Source organism: Camelus ferus, chromosome 5, assembly GCF_009834535.1.
Source record: "Camelus ferus isolate YT-003-E chromosome 5, BCGSAC_Cfer_1.0, whole genome shotgun sequence".
In the NCBI taxonomy this organism is placed as follows: domain Eukaryota; kingdom Metazoa; phylum Chordata; class Mammalia; order Artiodactyla; family Camelidae; genus Camelus; species Camelus ferus.
The window spans coordinates 50,479,738-50,491,909 of record NC_045700.1 but is presented as its reverse complement, the minus strand read 5'-3'; the positions used below and the strand labels follow the sequence as shown (position 1 = coordinate 50,491,909).

The following is a 12,172-nucleotide window of genomic DNA, read 5'->3' as shown; positions in this document are numbered from 1 at the left end:
AGGATCAATCAAGAAGATCTACACTCACAGAGCGCACATTCATTTATACAAGTAACTTTTCCCAGAGCTATTTTAGTTCAGCTTCCACATTCAAAAGGGTGCACATTTTCACTGAAAAGGAAATAGGAACCAAGTGTGAGGGTAACAACTTAGGGAAAACCCAATTTGAATGGATGTGAATAATTTCCACTAAGGTGTTTTCTACAATGGATACCACCTCACTGATTACTGTTTGCAATAGTTATTCAGTCTTTGGGTCAGACTGTACTTTCCAAAGTCACTTCTTATTAACACTAATGACTTGGCCCTTTATGTATAATTAGTTGAGGCGATTAGTTGCAAGGCTCACATTAGAACACACTGCTTTAATCTTTTGAAAATCGCTATGTGCCACGTTATTCTAAGAGTGCCTCACTTGAAAGAAAACACTGAACCGATAGGAAGTACTGATTTTAAAAAGCTCTAAGAAGAGTGCCCTGGCCCCTAAAAGAATCACACAAATTAGTGCAGGCTCAGTGACTGAAAGAACTTAGGCTCCAGGAAAGGTCGCATTTAAATTAAAATTGCACTTTCTCAGGCTAGGAACACTTCTTGCCTTAGTCCTCCCCATTAGTACCATACAAGATATGTCAGAGAAAGTGCTACAGTGTGTTGAGGTGCAGAGGGCAATTTGCAAGGCGGCCTTATTATAGCTTATAAAAACAGGCCCAGCAGAGGCCCACAGATCCAGCAGTCATAACAGCATGATGCACAAGTTGGAGCTTAACGAATATTTGATGATGACATTTTTCCTCCTCTGCATGCTGTTACAAGGTAGCCCCCAACTTATCAATGGGACTTGTGCCAAGTCTATTACCTGAACCCGAAACACATTTTTCCTTAAAAGTTGTGTTATAAATGGCAGAGCCCAGGCCATATGTTAAATCATAAGAGTTTAACTAGAGTTTCTAACCACCATTTGTAACAATGCTTTTGTGAGGAAAATACATCGGGCACAACTTAGTATTCCAAGGATGTATCTTTCCTCGGCAGCAGTCCCAGAATGGGCAAAGATGCCACTCCTCCTAGCAGTAGGAAAATGACTCACCTGGCTCCAGGCCGGCAATGTGGGCAGAGGGGTAATGAGGGGGCAGCAGTTGGGAGCCAGGGCCAGTGGCTGCCACGTGACAGATCCAAATCCAAAGATAAGGATGTGGGGGTTACTTCACAGTGGGGTAGGGGAAGATTCAAGCCCTGGCAGGGACGGAGAGATAGAGGAGAGTTAGGATTCCCTACCAAAATGACATGAGGCTGTCGTTAGAAGTAAGCAAGTGCTGGAAGCAACTATGTTCTGGCAGGAGCCATGAGAGGAAAGGTAGTTCTGGGGCCAGGGACAACCTGAAAGGTAAGTCCTAGGCAAGACCAGATAGTAACTGAAGACTGAAGGCCCTTGGACCTTCAGGACATCTTGTTATCCAAAGTCTCTGAAACATATCAAAAGCGATGCCTGCCTGTACACAGACGGGCTCTCTGCCTGACCTTCCTAGGATTGCCTAGGTGGCTCAGGACCTCTCTGGCTTCATATCTTGGTCTGCTCATGCAGTCATGCCCCATTTGGAGCTGGCAGCTTAGCTCCAGATGACCATCTTCACTCCAGTCCTTGTCCAAGCCTCTGCTCCATTCCAGGAGAGAGTGGTCATTTATATGTCCAGTGTACATAAGGTATAATGTGTCTACATTGGTCTTCCAAAATTGATATCTAAACTTAAAAAGCCATCAAGACACAATGTTCAAAAGATTGCCATCAAATAGGTTGAATCATCTAACAGTGAGGTACCAGTCAATCCTAATTGCAGAGGAAGGTCAATTTGAAAGTCTTTGTTGACTTCTTAAATTTTTAATGTACTTACAACTTTTATTTTTAATACAGTCTTATTTTTTCAGAATATATATAGCAATAGTATGGACAGAAGTGGAAACAGGCAATGTCTTAAAAGTTCTTGTAAGTTATTTAGTAGATAACAAAATGGTAGCCAGGCTTATGGTCTTCAGGTAGAAGCTTAGGAAACTGTTTTCTGTGAAATCTTCCCTGACCAAGAGAAAAAAACCCTAAAAATATTGCTGTGGCAGTGAGGGTGGGCTTCCTTACGGAACTGGCTCTGTCTGTGAAGACCTCAGCTTAGAAGTCCTGTTAAATGCTGGGAGCTTCTAAATCAGCTCCCTAGTGACTCACCCTTAAAAAGAAGTAAAAAATTAAGGATTATCAGCTACCTAAGGAAAAGCTCTAACATGAAAGACAGACCAAAAAAAGCAAACAAAAGGGAAGCAACATGAAGAAACAGGTTGTACAGGGAACAGAAAACATAAATATTCTTAGAGGGGTAAGAGAAGATATTGTTTCCAAAAACAAGAAAGAAATACTTTAAAAAAGAAAAGAAAATTCTGACATGAAAAACTTGAGAAGGGCTGGAAAATAAAGCTAAGGAATATCCCAGAAAATAGGGAAAGAAGATTAAAAATGAAGAAATATGAAAAAAGATAAGAAAATTAGAAAACCAACGAATCTTGAAGTCCAATATTCAAATAAAAAGAATTCCGGAGGGGGGGTGGAAAATAGAGAAAATGAGAAAAGAAAATCATCAACAAAACTAAAGAGGTTTCAGATCTTAAGGACCTGAATTTTCTAGACTGAACTTACCCACCAAATACCCAGAAAAAAATGGATTTAAAAAGAAAAAAGAATATTAACTCACAGACAGAAAGCAAACTTGGATTAGATTCAAAAGATGAGGTTTTAGAATAGCTTTGGTCTTCTTAACAGAAACACTGGAAGCTAGGGGGCAATGCCTTAAGTATTCTGAAAAAAATTTATTTCCAACCTAGAATTTTATGCCAAGTTAAACCACCAATCAAGAATGAGAATAGTGTAAAAGTATTTATAAACATTTAAGATCTTAAAAAGAAAAAGGACACAGAAATTGATTTAATCCTAAATACATCAGTAATCACTTGAAATGTAAGATTAAATATTCAAAACTAATAAAGACTTCTAAACCGAAAAAGAAACCTAACTTTACGCTGTTTACAAGAGACAATTTAAATACAGAACGGTTGAAAGTAAAAGCCTGGAGAATGGCAAATGGGTTAGCTAGAGTAATGGCATACAATATAGACTTCAAGGCAAAATCACTAACAGATCTTTTTTTCAAGTATTCCATACCGACAAAGGGGTCAATCTACCAGAAAGACAGCACAATCATAAATAGTATGCACCCAATAATATCACTTTAAAATTTAGAAAGGAAAAAATTGATAGAACCGGAGAAAAAGGGCAATGTAGAGATGAAACAGAGGTTTGGCCAGATAAGACCACAAGCCAAAGAACACCAAAGAATGCTGGCAGTCTGGAAGCTGGAAGAGGCAAGGAACAGATTCTCTCCTAGGGCCTCTGGAGGGACTGTGGCCCTATTGACTCCATGATTTCAGCCTGGTGAAACTGAATTTGAACTTCTGGTCTATAGAACTATGAGAGAATAAATTTGTGTTGTTTTAAGCCACAGGGTTTGTGGCAATTTGTTATAGCAGCCATAGGAAACTAATACACCACCCCACTACACCCATACACACAGAGGAACTCACTTAGGACCACCTTTATAAGCAGGGACCCACCAGTGAGGTAACTTCTCATTTAAAAAACTGAATTCCTATAAGGGAGAGTCGGTAAAGAGGCTACTAAATCCTTTGATAACGGAATTAAATCATTTTGTAAGTGATTCAACATGATTCAAGTTTTCCAACTCTCTCCTCACCTTGAAAACCAGAGGAGGGTTAACAGTATCACTAAATATGCAGGTTACACTACTATGGCCTCATGGTTCTGTGTTCTGACTTTGTGTCCCATTGGTCTACTGTAAAACTATCAAGCAATGACACTGATTTTCATATGCATCTGTGGACTCAGTCTCATTGCTACATCTTACATGGTAATCCCTGACCACAAAATACTATGTAATCTGTGAGTTCTTGTGTCCTTTTGTGTTGACATAATAGCTTTTTACCCATACAGAACCCAAGAAAGATCTTTTTCTGTCTCATTCTGCCTACTGGAAAACACTTTAATTCTTCATACAAGACAAAAACTAGATGCTGGTTTTCTTAGAATGGCCAATAGGATCAATCTTAATTGCATCGCCTTAATATGTTATACTGTGGAAAAATTAGATGCATAATCTGATTAATCAGCATACTGAATAGGCTTGAACAGCTGAAGGTTATATACTGACTCAACTATGACTAGTTTCAACAGCTTGAAATGTAACCTTAAAAGATGGCAGAATTAATACTTTCTTTGCCCAGCCCTCAATACTTTGATAGTCAAGAGCCAAATGCTTCTAAGTGTGACAAATGATCATTCTAATTAAAACTGATCAAACACTTAGCTGTGCTGCTTAGTAGTATAATGCCCTTAAGAGGATTAGACAAACAATTCTGGAAATATACAAAGCCATGGTGTTTGTTAATGAATTTCTGATAGAAAGAATAAAATACTTAGTGTTTCAATAATGACTACATGTAACTTCTCATTTGTCCAAGTGAATGACCTAAAAAGGATTTGGATATATGTACTGGAAATGTCTGCTACTCTATTGCTTGATTTTTGCTCTCTGCCAGTACTTTTGATGAAAAGAACTGCAATACATCTAATTTATCAGTGTTCTCCTTATGATGAGCACTCTTTATGTCTTGCTTAAAAAAAAAACTTTGCTTATTTTTTTTTCTAGAACATGTCAGATCTACAATCTACTTAGAACTGTTACTGGACATCAAGGATTAATCAGAAGATCAGGTAAAATTATGGGGACTTCCTTCTCTCACATCACTTTCACTGTCATCATCCAGGGCCAACCACATGCTCCCTTGTTTCTTTGAGACCATTATAGCCATTGTCAACACCATAGAGAACTTAGGGCCTTCAAAACTTTTTACTTGCCATCCATCACTCTTCATCTTTGACTCCCTCATTTCCTGATCTAGTTAATCATGAGCTGTCCCTTCAACCTCTTCCTTTCTAGCACTCTCATCTCTCCAGTTCCTCCCACAACACAAATTTCAATCTTAGCAAGAAGAAAGCAGTATGGACCAATTGGTTCTGAAGCTACAAGAAACTGGGTTTGAAATAGGATTATACAATTTACAAGGTGCAGGAATTTGGCAGTCACTTTACATTCCTATTTCCTCATCTGTGATATTGAGAAGGGCTGGGACTAAGGTTAAGAGGATGGTGGGGTGAGGTGTGGAGAAGGATTATCAATAACAATACCTTTTGGGCCTATTGTAGGGGTGAGAAATAATGTATGTCAAGCCCCTGGCACAGAATAGACACAATACAGACAAATAAATAGTAGCTAAAAAAAGAACAATCAATCAACAAATCAATAAAACTACTAGCCAACTCACTCAGTTGCTTCTAACCACTGCTGGAGAAAGTCTTTCCCCCTTAGCTAGGCCTTCCTATTCAACATGTTGACTATGTAAACTTTTACCATGACTCCTCAATTTCTCTATTTCACTCCTCTGTCCGCCTCCTCACTTTCAACAGATCCCAAGAAAACTTCCACTTCTAGTCAAGATAAAATAACAAGGACAGAATTTACTTTCCTATCTGAAACAAGCAAAAAGGGGACAAACACATGAAGAAACAGTTTTCAAGATATTATCAGGCAACAAAAACAGTGATCTCTGAAAGACGGGAAAGAGATGAGTCCTCAAGTTGTACCCACTTGTGCCTTGAGTTTCCAGCTGTGGAACAATGTAGTATTTTTTCTACATCTATACATGCAAATCAACCCTAAGGTGTACTGTGTGCCAGGTCAGGACAGCCTGGCAGCCAGGCAAGTCATGGAATTCAACCTCTCAGAAACTCAGTTTCCTTCTCTCAAAATGAGGGAGGTAGACCAGATGATTTCTAAGATTTCTTCTGTGATTCTTGTAATGTTGGAAAGGTTAATGTATTAGTTAAGTCTTAAGTACTGAACTAAGAAAATATAATGACAGACACTTCTGGCATCTGTTTGCCACAAAATATTCTCAAAGCAATCCCAAAAGAATCATTATTTTGAAGAATGGCCATTCTTTTTCAAGCTATCATCCTGATTTTATGAAAATCAACTGCCTATCAGTGGCCAAATCCCAACACTGCCTACCAATATTTTCTTTAGACAGAGTTTTAAGATTCTTAGCTATCTTAAAATCAGAAAAGATGACTTTCATCTTAATTCTCAATAAAATAATAACATACATTTGTAAAGCAAACAATTCTTCAAGTATTTCTCTAAAGGCTTTCTGGAAAATTCATCTATTTCAGAAAGAAAATTTTAAGGAATGACAGAAAAAAACATAAAATTATCAAGTAACACCCTCCTCTCACCATACACAGTAATACATTCTGGCACAAAGCACTTTTAGATGTAATATTATCATCTGAGTCACATATTTAAACTAAAACTTGGGGTAGACATATGAGTTAATTTGTCAAGGACAAAATTCTACCACCACCCTAAAAAAGAGATCACTAATTTCCCGTTTTAAGTACAGTCATCATACCTATGCCATCAAAACAGAAATGAAGAAAGTTACCTCATGATTTGTGAGTAGTTTTTAAAGTGTCTCAAGAAACAGAAACTTGCTTGCATTTAACTCATAAGTTATTGCTTTGCAGAGAGACATGTCAAATAGCCTGTTTTAAACCAAAACTAACCAACTAAAAAGCTCTAGTATCTTCAACTTAAAGAAATGCATTTTAGTTGTTTACTGTACTCTTGGCTTTGAAAAATGTAATCCTTTAACCTTGTTATTTCACATTATGTGGTCTGCTCACAAAGAATAATTAAGCCTTCTTCTCAAGGTATTTTTAAAAGTACTTCTTCCATAGAGAAACAAATAATTGTCAGTTAGCTACCCTATAATGGACATTTAAGAACAGAAGTACAGCAGTGCTTTATCCAAATATGTATTTCCTGAAGTCTAAAGATTAGAGTGTAAATACAAACTAAACAAACCTACAATTAGCATTTCTAATAGCAAACAATGTATAGTGTAATTTTATACAAATCAATTAACAAAAATTACATATTCAACAACTTACTGAATGCCCACTATATAAAAGGCTATGTGATGTAGGAGTTAAAAAGATGAATAGATAGAGCCTTCTAGTTCTATGAAAAGACCTTTAATAGCATTAGTTTGTGGATCTAACAAGTGAAAATAAAAAACAACCCTTAATAGTTATCAGTCCCCCTAAGGCACCCCATGACATCTGAGCAGTCACTCAAAGGCAGATAAAAGTTGAAGACTCATTACCTCTGTGAGCCAGGGAACCACAGGATGGAGTTCAATACCTAGGTAGTTTAATCAGTCTGGCTTCTAAAGACCCAGAAAAATACTTAGCAGCAAATATGCAAGCATCCTCAGGAGCAAATGAACAGAAATATTAAGTGTATGGAAGGGGTAATGGATGGGATTTAGGGGGAACAGCAGAGAGGGAGGAAAAGAATGTTCATTTGTATTTGTCTAAAGTGGTATTACCACAGTAAAGCCAAAAATTGAAATGCTGCCTTTGTATCCTGACACATGGAAGCTTTCATTCGAATTTAGAACACTGGATTTTATGTTTATGTTTCTTCTAATCACCAATCGGGATTAAATCTAAGAGCCAATAAATTCTCTACAGTCATTTTAGTTTTCATATCTTTAATGCTACTAATTCTATAATAATGATGATTCCCTAACATTACTGGTGATATTCGGTTAATATTCACTACAGGCCAGGAGAGCACAGAACACTCAACACAACGACTCAAGACTTAGCTCCCAACAGTATTCCAATACTACAGTGAAGGAAATCACTTGGGCAAATTACTTAATCTTTTGTGCCCCAGTTTTCTCACCTCTAAAACAGAGCTAATGATAGTACTAAGCAATAGCATTACTGTGAGTATTAAATGAGTTAATTCAAATAAAGTGCTTAAAACAATGCTTGACACATAGTAAATGCCTATGTATCAGCTATTATTATGTCTACATTTTCACAACACTTGGACAACTTTTTTTACTAAGCCCTCTCATAAATCCTCATTGAAAAATGTTTTTTAAAAATACGTCTGAAGGGCTAGACTGTTAGAGGATATGTAATGAAGGCCTTAAAATGTTCATATCTCTTAATCCTTAAAAAACTAGCCATTCTAGGGAATAATCAGGTATCTCTACACAAGGCCATTCATCAGGTTATTTATAATGTCAAAAAATGACCTAACAGCCCAACTAGAATTAAGTAATCAATTCCCAACAAAGTCTCTCTGGCCCCCAGGAAGATAAGGCGGGAATGCTTTTCAAGGTCTTTCTTCAATTCTCACTCTCCTTAAATTTTCTATAGTATTTGTAATAGCCCATTTCTCTTCTTAGAAATCCTTTCCTCTCTTGACTTGGGGACAAGACTCTCAATCTTCTGCCTATTTTTCTAACTGTTCCTTCTCTACCTCAGATTTCTCCTATACTTCCTATCCATTAAAAATATCATCAGTTCCTACATTTTTATCCCTGCCCCTCGTACCCACAAAACCGCCTCAGATGCTTCCCAGCCTCCAGAGATAAAGCATGAATCACATTCTTGGTATGACATTTACCTCATTACACTTCATGTAATACTAAATTATGTCTCCTCTCCCTTATTGGATAAGCAGGTTCTTAAAAGCAGAATCAACAGCTTAATCATCTTTCTTTCTCCCTTAAGACCTAACAAAATCTCTTGAACATAGTTATTGCTATAAGTAACTAAATGGGTAAGCATATAAAATACTTTTAATAGATTATTAACATTAAAACAGAGCCTTGCAAACACTGTTGACAATTTTCTCATCTGTCTCAAATTAGCTTTTGATTTGTAAGAAGGCATAAGAGACACTGACTGTATTTACATTTTACATAATGATTTCCAATTAATGAATATTAATACATCTAATTTTCAATTAACATGCTAAAAATGATAACAGCTAGAGTTTACACAGCACTTACTATGTACCTGTTCTAGAAAATGCATATGCATTAAATCACTGTATCCTTGCAATAATGCTTTGTGTACTAATGCTTAGGTACTATTTTTATTCTCTTTTTAAGAATGAGTTAACTAAGGCAGAGAAGGGTTAACTGACTTATGCAGGGTCACACAGCTGCACAAAGCAAAGCCAGGATTTGAACCCAGGCAGCCTTGGCCCCAGTCTGGGCTTGTAATCCTAACCCTTATCTAGTCATTCACCATAAAAATCTAATTTTACATAAGCATTTTTTAACTCATTTAGAATTTTTTATAGAAACTTGTTATTCATAAGTAATATATTTTTCTGTATATGAAAATATATAAATGTATATAAATATATCGGTGTTAACTACATCAAAGTTCTGACTAAAAGTACACATATACAAGGCACTAATGCTTATTTCATAATGCCAATTTTGCATTAAATATTACAATATTTTAAGTTACTTTAACCTATTTCTAAATGCTTAAAGATATTACCAATCTAATATGGAAACTTCTTGACTATCTTGGGAAATTTATATTTTCATACAGATTTTTCTATATTCTGTATCAATTTTTAAGTTAAAAAACTAAGAATTTTCATAAATATGTAACATAAATCACACAAATGCTACTTAGCACTAGGTGTCACACAGGACAACCACAATAATGTTACAGTCTTATTGAAAATGACAATTTAATATATAATGTCAGGTTCTTAAAGGGTATATTTAGCCTTAATTAACTTCTTACCACTAGAAAATAATCTCTACTATTACAAAGTCTGCTTAATTCTCAGATATTGTTCTATTTAAAGCTTTTAGGTTAATAAACCCAAATACAGTGATGGAGAATTCTACTATTAAAATGCAAAAATTTCTAATCAACAAAATTCTTAATACATGATTAGCTACTGCTGAAAGGCCTGATTTCTCAGCAGTTAATTTTTTAAAGAAAATTGTTTTAGTCTCTGCCTGACCATAAGTAAAAACATTCAAGAGTGCTCAAAAGAAAAATCCCTTTGTCTTAAAAGTAATCTGCCCAAACCAGACTTTTTTTTTTTTTTTTTTGCCCTTTTTAAGAATGTAAAACCTAATGTGTATATCCTCCACTCCAACAGGCTCATCCCCCTGGTCCTTTCACTTACTGTTCCCTGTACCAGGAAAGGATCTGCACCCAGACCTTTTCACAGCATGACCCTTGCTATCATTGAGGCTCAGCTCAAATGTCTCCACCTAGCAAGGTCTTGCCTGGTCAGTCCACCCAAAGAAGCCCACTGTTACAGGCTGAATCCTGTCTCCCAGAAAGACATGCTGAAGTCCTAACCCCCAATACCTAAGAACATGGCCTTAATTGGAAATAGGGTTGTTGTAAGGTAGTTAAGATGAAGTCTGTGTAGGGTTGGCCCTTAATCCATTATGACTGATGTCTTTATATGAAGGAGACACACACAGAGACAGAGACACAGGGTAGGAAGCCATGTGAAGAAGGAGGCAGAGATTGGTTATGCTTAAAAACTTTAAGTGTAACTACAAGCCAAGGAATTCCTGTGGCTGTCAGCAGGTTGAAGAGGCAAGGAAGGATCCATCTTGATTTTGGACTTCTTGTCTCCAGGGCTGAGAGAATGCATTTCTACTGTTTTAAGCCATCCAGTACATAATGCTTTGTTATGGGAGCCCTAGGAAACTAATAAACATACCACCACCGACCGCTCTTGCCCCATCAGTCACCTTTATTGTCCTCATAGTTCTTAACAGAATTTAAAATAGCAATGTACTTTTTTTTTTACTGACTGTCTTCCTTCATTAGAATGTCAGTTCTGACTTCAAAGCACAAAGCCTGGCACACAGTAGATGCTGAAGAATTATTTTCTCAAATAAATTAATGATCCTGAGAAAAGACGATAGGATTAGAGAATGTCAAAATAATTCAATGCCAATATTCAGAGCAACTATAAACCCTCCCATAACCTAATAATAAAGTCTAATACCAGATTTACCTAGCACTGAGAGTGACTTCGTACCATCTTAACTATCCTGCACTAACTAGAAAATGAACCTCTGAGCCAAAGAAAACTAGCTTCAGCAAAATGAGGAATAAGAAGCATTTCTTACTTACTACTTCAAAGATGCGGCTGAAAAAGAATTACCTCCGTATTTCTTAAGTGTCAGAAGACTCATCTTGTGGAAGGACAGCACGTACATGTGTCAGAAGGCTGACGGCTAACGAAAGGAGAAAGCAAAAGATCTTCAAGGGAAAAAAAAGTTACTTAAAACTAAAAGGAGAAGAATTCTAGGGTTATTTGGTAAAGGAGCAATTCGTGCTGTCCCACAGCCGAAGTCCTCTGTATTACAGGCGTGAACAATAATGGACAGTCTTAGAGTTAACCAGCGTCACTTACTTTAGCGGGCTCTGTTGTTGGGGATTCTACGTGCAATTTTTTTTTAAGTGAAGTATATAAAACATTCTAGAGAGATACCTGTTTTAAAAAAAAAAAAAAAAGGTTTAAAATTAAGGCGGGGGGCGAGTTCATGTTTAACAGGGGTATCAGTTGTGGGGAACACCTCTTTGCATGATGATGTCAGAAAAATGAAGGGTCGCAGGGCAGGGACGTGCACTCTAAGGGAAGCTACCAAACGTCCAACAAGTGACACTCAGGAGCTTTAAAGACAGAAAAGAGTGGTAAAGAGGCCCGGCCCTGAAAAAGGGGCCCGCCCACCTCCACCCTGCTTGGGAAGGCAAAACATACAAGGAGGCAACCAAAGGAAGTCGCACAGTGGAACAGGACAAGAAACTGAGGAGTTGCAGGGCATAGAGACTGCCTAGGAGTTTCACAAAAAACCAGTTAAGGACTGGTAGGACAGAAAAGAAGAGAGCGTCCGGGGCGTGGAAAAGGCGATGGTCGCGCAACGGCGGCTGGGAAGGGACAAAAAGCCTCTAGCGCGCAGGGGGAAGGGCAGCACCCACGGAAGCGGCCCTTCCCGGGGTGGGCTGAGTTTAGTGACTGATGCCTGCTTTCCCCCAAACTGGCCAGAAATTGGGTTTTTCTACTTAGTCTTTGTACATGTGATAAACTAATTTTCAAAGAACCAGACTGCTGATCACTTAAAAAAAAAAAAA

At 37.3% G+C, this 12,172-nt stretch overlaps 1 protein-coding gene across 6 annotated transcripts in view; it reads right to left on the bottom strand.

Moving 5' to 3' along the window:
* Window positions 1-12,172, bottom strand: part of OSBPL6 (oxysterol binding protein like 6) — a 186,360-nt gene that overhangs the window by 164,816 nt on the left and 9,372 nt on the right. The gene's annotated exons all lie outside the window — the stretch shown is intronic.